Genomic DNA, 8,103 nt, shown 5'->3' on the forward strand with positions numbered 1-8,103 from the left:
TTTACGGAACCCATACTGCCTATCTGAAAGGTCTCCTTGGCTGTCGACGATTAGGAGTAGTCTATTATAAATAAACCGCACCAACATTTTCCCCATAGTGTCCCCACTTTCCCCATAGTGTTTCCACGGTGCAGGGAAAATACCCTCGGACATGCACGTTTCAAACAGCTCCGCGAACATTTCCGGTCAACGTTTGACGGCAAGTTTGAGGGCCTTATTCGGTGTGCCGTTAAGACCCCGGGGCTTTGCTGTCGCCTATTCGACTGCGGATCTCCATAAGCTCGTCCCTGGTGATCTGGAATCGGCGTCACATTCAGGTGGCGCCGGAAGGTGTCAGTACCTTCCTCTTGTTGGGGAAATAACCCCTGGATTATTTTCAACAAGAGTATAGGGCACATGATATGCGGAGACGATCGGCCTCTGAATCGTCCTGTCACGATTTTATAGGCGCTACCCCACGGATTTACGTCCGCTTCCAAACAGAGCTCCTTCAAACATTCCCTCTTACTCCACTGGATGGCGAGCTTGAGGTTCTTGCGAGCTTCCCTATAGGCATGCTTGTTTTCCCTTGATCGATCCTACCTATTGCCCCCTGCCCCACACTTTCATGAATGTTTGCTCATCCATCGCTTTTGCAGACCATCCTGGTGTTCTCTTTCGGCTTCCGGGGTGCGAGTCTCCTGCCTTGTGGGTTCGTCCTTAGTTCTAAGGTGATCGCCCGGTGGTCGCTGTACGTGAAGTCCTCGCTAACTTGCGAGGACATGTCACGTGCCAGCGCAGAACTGGCAAAAGTCAGATCTATAATTGAACCAGTTCCCCCTTTTCGATAAGTGTTTACATCGTCTTCGTTGGCCAGAACTATATCTAACTAGGCAAATGCTTCTAATAAGCACCACCTCCTTGCGTTAGTCTCCTTGCTGCCCCACTCGATAGCCTATACATTAAAGTCACCGGCTATCACCTTTGGACCTCGTATCCTTGCGTCGTGAACAAGATCGTCTAACAGTCTTCAAACTCAGGAAGTGTAAGGTTCGGTGGAGCGTAGTAGCTGTATATGAATATACCGCTTATTGTTACCCACACAAAACCACTAGACGCCTGACGCATGCTATATTGTATGGCTTGGCGACCGCACTCCCATATTGCCGCTCCACCAGTCGAATCTGTGACCCATACACCACCGTAGAGATTTCTGTACGGTTCACTAATGATAGTGACCTCCACTGCGGATTCGTAAGTGGTCTGCGCAAGCAAATCTTGTGCGACCCTGCAATGATTAAGGTTTATTTGTATTAGCCCCATTTTTTCACAGTAGTTAACGCCTTCCTAAATTCCGGGCATTTACCACTTCCGGCAATATGCCGGTTATCTTGTCCCTCCTTTCCTTGGCACAAAATGCATTTGGGGTCTCTATTACACTCCTCGGCAATATGTCCTTGTTCCCCACACCCTCGACATGCTACCTTCGAAATAAGGACCACACCAGTAGGAAGGTCTAACGTCAGTACTCCATTATACATAATAATTCACAGGAGTGACCCTAGGACAGATCCTTGTGGAACTCCGTACGTCGTTTGGTATGATTTCCTTCCTTCATCTGATTCGCAGCACAGAATCCTATCGATTAGGAAGTCGGCAACGATACGCACTAGGTACTTTGTCACGCATAAGTTGATTAGGGACTCAAGCATCTTGCTCCATCTAGCTGAATTGAAGGTATTCTTCACATCAAGTGTAATCACTACACAACATTTGGCCTCGTCAGGTGCGGTCTTAGCTGTGTTAACTACTAGGACAAGTGCTTCCATAGTAGACCTCCTCTTTCGAAAGCCAAACTGATTTTCGGAGAGACCGCCATCCTTTTCGGCAATTCGAATTAATCTGTTATAGATTACTCGTTCGAATAGTTTGCCAGTATTATTTAGAAGGCATATCGGCCTGAAGGACGAAGCTTCACCCAAACGTTTGCTTGGCTTGGGGACTAGAATTAATTTCTCTTCTTCCATTGTGTAGGAAATGCTCCTTCTTTAAGGCATGTGGTGAATGCCTTGGCAAACATATTCGGAGCTATTTTGACTGCTGCCTTGAGAGCTTTTTTGGAGAAGGTATCCAAACCAGGTGCTTTATTTCCAACAATTTTACCCGTAGCTTCGGGAACCTCCTTTTCACTTACCATGGGTACTTCGGCGGTGTCTATCTCGATAGTGGGAAGGTTAGCGGTACTCACATTCTGTGGGAAAAGATTCGTTACTATTTCATTAAACAGAGTAGGGCAAGAAATCCGCGGGGGTGCGGTGCCTTTGACTTTTGATATTTTTGTTTTATAAGCGTCACCCCAGGGTTTTTGAGCGTTTCGTTTCGTTTCGTTTTTCGAGCGTTTTTGTATTCTTCATGTAATTGCTCACATCCAGATCTGTTTCTATAATATTTCGCTGACTGCGCCTTCTGGCCTTAAGGCAGGCCTTGCGGCATTCTTCCATTTCAGTATTCCACCAAAAGTTCGGAACTCGCTTCTGGGATACAACATACCTGGGCATGGATGCGTCACATGCTCGCCACAAGTTTTCGCCGATCTGTAAAGCTTTATTTTCTGCGCTTCCTTCAAGCGCTGTATTTTGCTGCAGAACTTCTTCGAAAATCTCCTCGTCAAACTTATCAGCTGCCCACATTTCAGCTCTCACCCAAGACCATTTCATTCGTGTCTGTCTGTCTGTCACACCCGATTTATTCGGAAACGGCTTGACCGATTGTCACAAAAATTGGTAAGAGTGTGTGATCTGCTGTTCCCTTTACATGCAACAAGTGGAAGTGGTGTCATTTTGTGTTAAGTTTAAGGGGGGCTCCCCATATATGTGAATAGAGGGTGCAAATTTTTTTTTATAAAATGTGATCACGTGGGGTATCAAATAAAAGGTCTCAATTAGTACTTTTCAAAACTCCATATTTGATATTGGGTAAAACATAGGGGAGTGAGGGCTCAAAATATGACCCACAAAAAGTGTAACAACCGAGAAATCTCAAAAAATCACAGTAGTGCGTCTCTATGAAATCTAGGCCTCAAAATACATCCGGTTCCGTTATCTTAATAAAGTTAATAAGAGCCTATTTCGACATTTTAGAAATTTACCCGGCAACCCCCGTATTGTCCATTCTACATGTACAACATGGCATGGCATGGGTGCAAGGGATAACATAGTGCACAATTTGACCAAGTTTGAAGAAAATCCAATTATTATTAACAAAGTTATAGGGGGTGAAACTTTGCCATTTTTTTGTGAATTTCGCGGATTCTGCAATGTACATGACGTCATCATCCCATATCAACTCGTCAATACCACTACGAAGTAAGTTCATAAGAATGGGGTTGCAAAGAATTATTTTCTTTTAGGTTTTTACTCATTTACATATGATTATCAATTACTCCAAACAGACATGTGTGTATGTAGGTATAGTTTGCGGGTAGTGTCTAATTCAGATAGATATATTTGTACATTAAACCAGCCGTGTTAAATATACGTATTATACAGGGTGCGGCAGCATAACTTCCTTTTTTCAAAACTCAATAAGAACTATTGCATGCATCGGAAAATATTTATTTATTTTTTATAATGTAGGTACATGTCCAAAGTTTTTATTTACATTGTTTTGAAGATCAAATCTGTTAGGTGGCGTCCCCCATTCTCCATACATTGCGTAAACCGATTTCTGGCGTTTGTCATGACTCTTGTTAGCATAGCGGGTGTTATGTTGGCAATTTCTTCTTGGATGTTGGTCTTCAAATCTTGTAGGCTTCTTGGACGGTTCACATAAACACGGGATTTCAAAAAACCCCATAGAAAAAAATCACAAGGGGACAGATCAGGAGAGCGTGCCGGCCATTCCAAATCGCCTCTAATTGAGATAAGGCGCTCTGGAAAGTGTTCCCTCAAAACAGCCATCGATGCTCTTGAAGTGTGTGCTGTTGCATCGTCTTGTTGGAACCAAGTGTCCCCCAAATCCAAATTTTCTAGCCGTGGGAAAAAAAAAATCCTGTAGCATGTTTACATACCGGTCCGAATTCACTGTCACTGTACGAATTCACTGTCACTGTAACCTCATTTTCCTCAAAAAACCAGGGACCAATAATCCCAGCTGAGGAAATTGCACACCACACTGCGACTTTCGGTGAATGCAAAGGCTTTTGATACAATTCTCGAGGGTTGGTGTCAGCCCAGTAGCGCATGTTTTGTTTGTTAACCGACCCACACAAATGAAAATGGGCTTCATCGCTAAAAAAAAAAGAGCACCCTCGGGAACGACATCAAGAAGAAGCTCACACACGTTCATCCGAGAATTGAAGTCACGTTCTGAAAGTTCTTGCACTATCGCCATCTTATAGGGATGAAAATGAAGATCATCACGAAGAATTCTTCTCACAGAACGATTGGATAGTCCAAGGGCAGATGCGTGTTTGCGCGCAGAACGCCGTGGCGATCGCAACATTGACGCTCTCACTGCTTCAATGTTCTCAGGTGATCCAACGGGCCGAGGGATTCCAGTTCCTCCTTTTGTCGCACTTGCAGTTTGTCTGAATGTAGTGACCCATGTAACAATTGATTTGCGGTCTGGGACGGGAGCCAACAGGGCTAAATTAAAGCGATTCCGAAATGCACGCTGTGTTGCAATAACCGAACATCCACTTGAAAAGTAAACCTCAACGGCAAAGGCACACTCCTCACTATTCCAACGCATGATGGCGACTGAACCGTGCCGGGACAAAACTTTACAGTATCCCCTCTTGAACGAGACCACTAGCGCTCCGTTATGACATCAACTAACTGAGTGGCGCGCATTTTAAAAAAGGAAGTTATGCTGCCGCACCCTGTATATTGCCTCATACAAGTGCGTGTAATGAACTTCATTTGACGACTCTCTCACTGCAGACGGGCCCAGTCACTTTGCTGTTGTGTTTAGGCCATTTCAGTGTTCATACTAATTTTCATATGAAAACATGTGATCGCCGCATTTATGATAACGGGGGCCCGTCTTGCCTGTTATCTGTGTCTGTGATATTCAATGTCCGGTCGCTTGGAGAAAGATAATTCAATTCTGATTGACTACACACATGCATTTGCATAGTGTACGTATACACTATGCAAAGCCCGTATTCGTACACCATCATTTTAAGCAATAATTTGGAAAGTGCCTGTAAAATATTAGACGAAATCAAATAAAAGTGAGCAATTATTAGAAGGAATAACGTTGTTTATTGAAAACAGTAATATGCAAACATCAAAAATATTTCAAACATAAAAAAAAAACATTTCATGTTATGATCCAACCAAAATCCGTATTCGTACACTTAATTGGATTAAAAAAACGTAACATATTATAATTTTATTTTTAATATTTTATTGGGTACCCTTTCTGTTTTTTTATTGCCTTAAGCCTATTTGGCATAGATTCAACTAATTTTTTTAAATTTGGTGAAATTTTTGCCCATTCTGTACCCAAAGCGATGTTAAGGTCTTTTGTGTTCCGTCTACCCGCGCCTTCCTCACTTCTGCTTTTCGCAGTTTCTCTTGGATTACTGCGATCATGGAATTGATCGCATCCCAGTATTCCTGGCAAGCTACCATTCTCCGGACAAAATTTTTCAGTTATAGCACTTCACTTAGAGTTTCCTCTAGGTTTCTCCTTTCTTCCACGAACCTAGGACATTGGAAGAATACGTGCGCTGGGTCCTCTGGGACCCCGTCGTAGTTTGGGCAATTAGGTGAGGTGTCCAATTTAAAGCTGTACAGGTATTGGCGATATCTTCCATGGCTGGTGAGAAACTGGATGAGATTATAATGGGGACATGCTTTCTCTCCAGCCATTCCCTTTCCCTTTTCTGACTGGTTCCATCGCTATTGCTACCTGCTTATGGAATTCTCTCTTTTTTTCACCTGCGATAATGGTTAGATGGACCTGGTGTTATAAATGTTCATCATTTCGATTGCCAGGATGTCAATCGGTATTATTCCCGAGATGACGAACGCTGCATCGTCTGAGACGGCCCTGAAGGCAGAACACACCCTCAAGGCTGTTCTCCTGTAAACCGTACTTAGTTTATATGCATTACCTAAATCCTGCAGCGCGTTTCCCCAAACTCGGACTGCATACAGCATGATAGAGCTCACCACCCTGGCTATGAGCAGCCTGCAAGTATGCCGTGGGGCCTCCTACGTTCGGTATCATCCTTGCCAGAGCAATACTCGTGGTGGATGCTCTTTTACAAGTATGCTCTATATGCTGCTTAAAATTAAGTCCTCCGTCTATCATCACCCCCAAGTATTTGATGACCGGCTTGGAAGTGATGATACTATTCCCGTTTCTAATGCAGGCGTAATTTCTTTTGCGGCGCTTAGTGATGAAGATCGCTTCCGTCTTTTCCTCAGCGAGTGCCAGTCCAGCACTCCCTAACCAAGCTTTAACAACACTGATTCGCTTCGCTTGAGTACAACTCAGCATCCTCGTGGCCTCCTCCGGGACCGAAAGGTTAAGTACATCATTGTACATGATGTTCCACAGTAGAGGGGCCACTACAGAGCCCTGTGGGACACCCGCGGAGACAACGTTCTCTTTGGCTCCATCATCGGTATTATACCAGAGTGTCCGCTCTTTCAAGTAGCTATCGATAATAGCGACGAGGTAGGTGATAATACCAATCGTTGCCAGAGACTTTCGTATAAGGTTCCGATTGGCCGAGTTAAATGCATTCCTCACATCCAGGGTGACCACCACGCAATATTTGCTGGTACAACCCCTTCCGTGAATTGCATTTGCGGCCAAGCCAACAACCATTTTGATGGTATCAATGGTTGATCTGGCTTCACGGAATCCATACTGCCTATCTGAATGGCCCCCTGGCTTTCGACGACTGGAAGTAATCTATTATAAATGACCCGCTCCAACATTTTTCACATAGTGTCGAGAAGACATATGAGTCTATATGAGGACGGTTCCTCTGGAGTTTTGCTAGCCTTAGGCAATAGCACCAGCTTCTGCCGCTTCCGTGGTGCAGGAAAGATACCCTCCGATATGCGCGTACATTTTACGGCAAGTTTGAGGGCCTTATTTGGTAAGCCATCAAGACGCGGGGTTTTACTGTCGCCTATTCGACTGCGGATCTCCATAAGCTCGTCCCTGGTGACTGGTGGAATCGGCGTCACATTCAGGGGGCGCTGGAAGGTGTCAGTACCCCCCTCTTGCTGGGAAAATAACCTCTGGATTATTTTCAACAAGAGTATAGGGCACGTGATCTGCGGAGATGATCGGGCTCTGAATCGTCCTGTCACGATTTTATACCCCACGGATTTATCTTCGCTTCCAAACAGAGCTCCTTCAAACATTCCCTCTTACTCCACTGGATGGCGAGCTTGAGGTTCTTGCGAGCTTCCCTATAGGCATGCTCCTTTTGCCCTTGATCGATGCTACCTATTGCCCTCTGAGCCGATCGTCTGGCTCAGTGGCAAATCGATCGAAGGCTGGCAAGTTCACAATTCCACCAATAATTGGGTCTTTTAGTGGGAAATGAGCATCTCCTAGGCATCGACGGGAGAGCTCTATCCGCGGAGGTGCCTGCTTTGCTAGGCAACTCTAGTCACACCTCCATCAATGTCTGCTCATCCGTCGTTTTGGCAGATCATTCTGGTGTTCTTTTAGATTTCAGCTTCCGGGGTGCGGGTCTCCCGCCTTGTGGGTTCGTCCTTAGTTCAAAGGTGATTGCCTGGTGGTCGCTCTACGTGAAGTCCTCGCTAACTTGCCAGGACATGTCACGTGCTAACGCAGAGCTGACAAAAGTCAGATCTACAATTGTACCAGTTCCCCCTTTTCGATAAATGTTTATATCGCCTTCGTTGGCCAGAACCACATCCAACTGGGCGAATGCTTCTAGTAAGCACCGCCTCTTTGCGTTAGTCTCTTTGCTGTCCCACTCGATAGCTCACGCATTAAAGTCACCGGCTATCACCTTTGTACCTCGTCCCCTTCCGTCGTGAACAAGATCGTCTAGCAGGTCTTCAAACTCAGGCAGTATGAGGTTCGGGGGGGCGTAGCAGCTATATACGAAGATACCGCTTA

This window comes from Hermetia illucens, chromosome 1, assembly GCF_905115235.1.
Source record: "Hermetia illucens chromosome 1, iHerIll2.2.curated.20191125, whole genome shotgun sequence".
Taxonomy (NCBI): domain Eukaryota; kingdom Metazoa; phylum Arthropoda; class Insecta; order Diptera; family Stratiomyidae; genus Hermetia; species Hermetia illucens.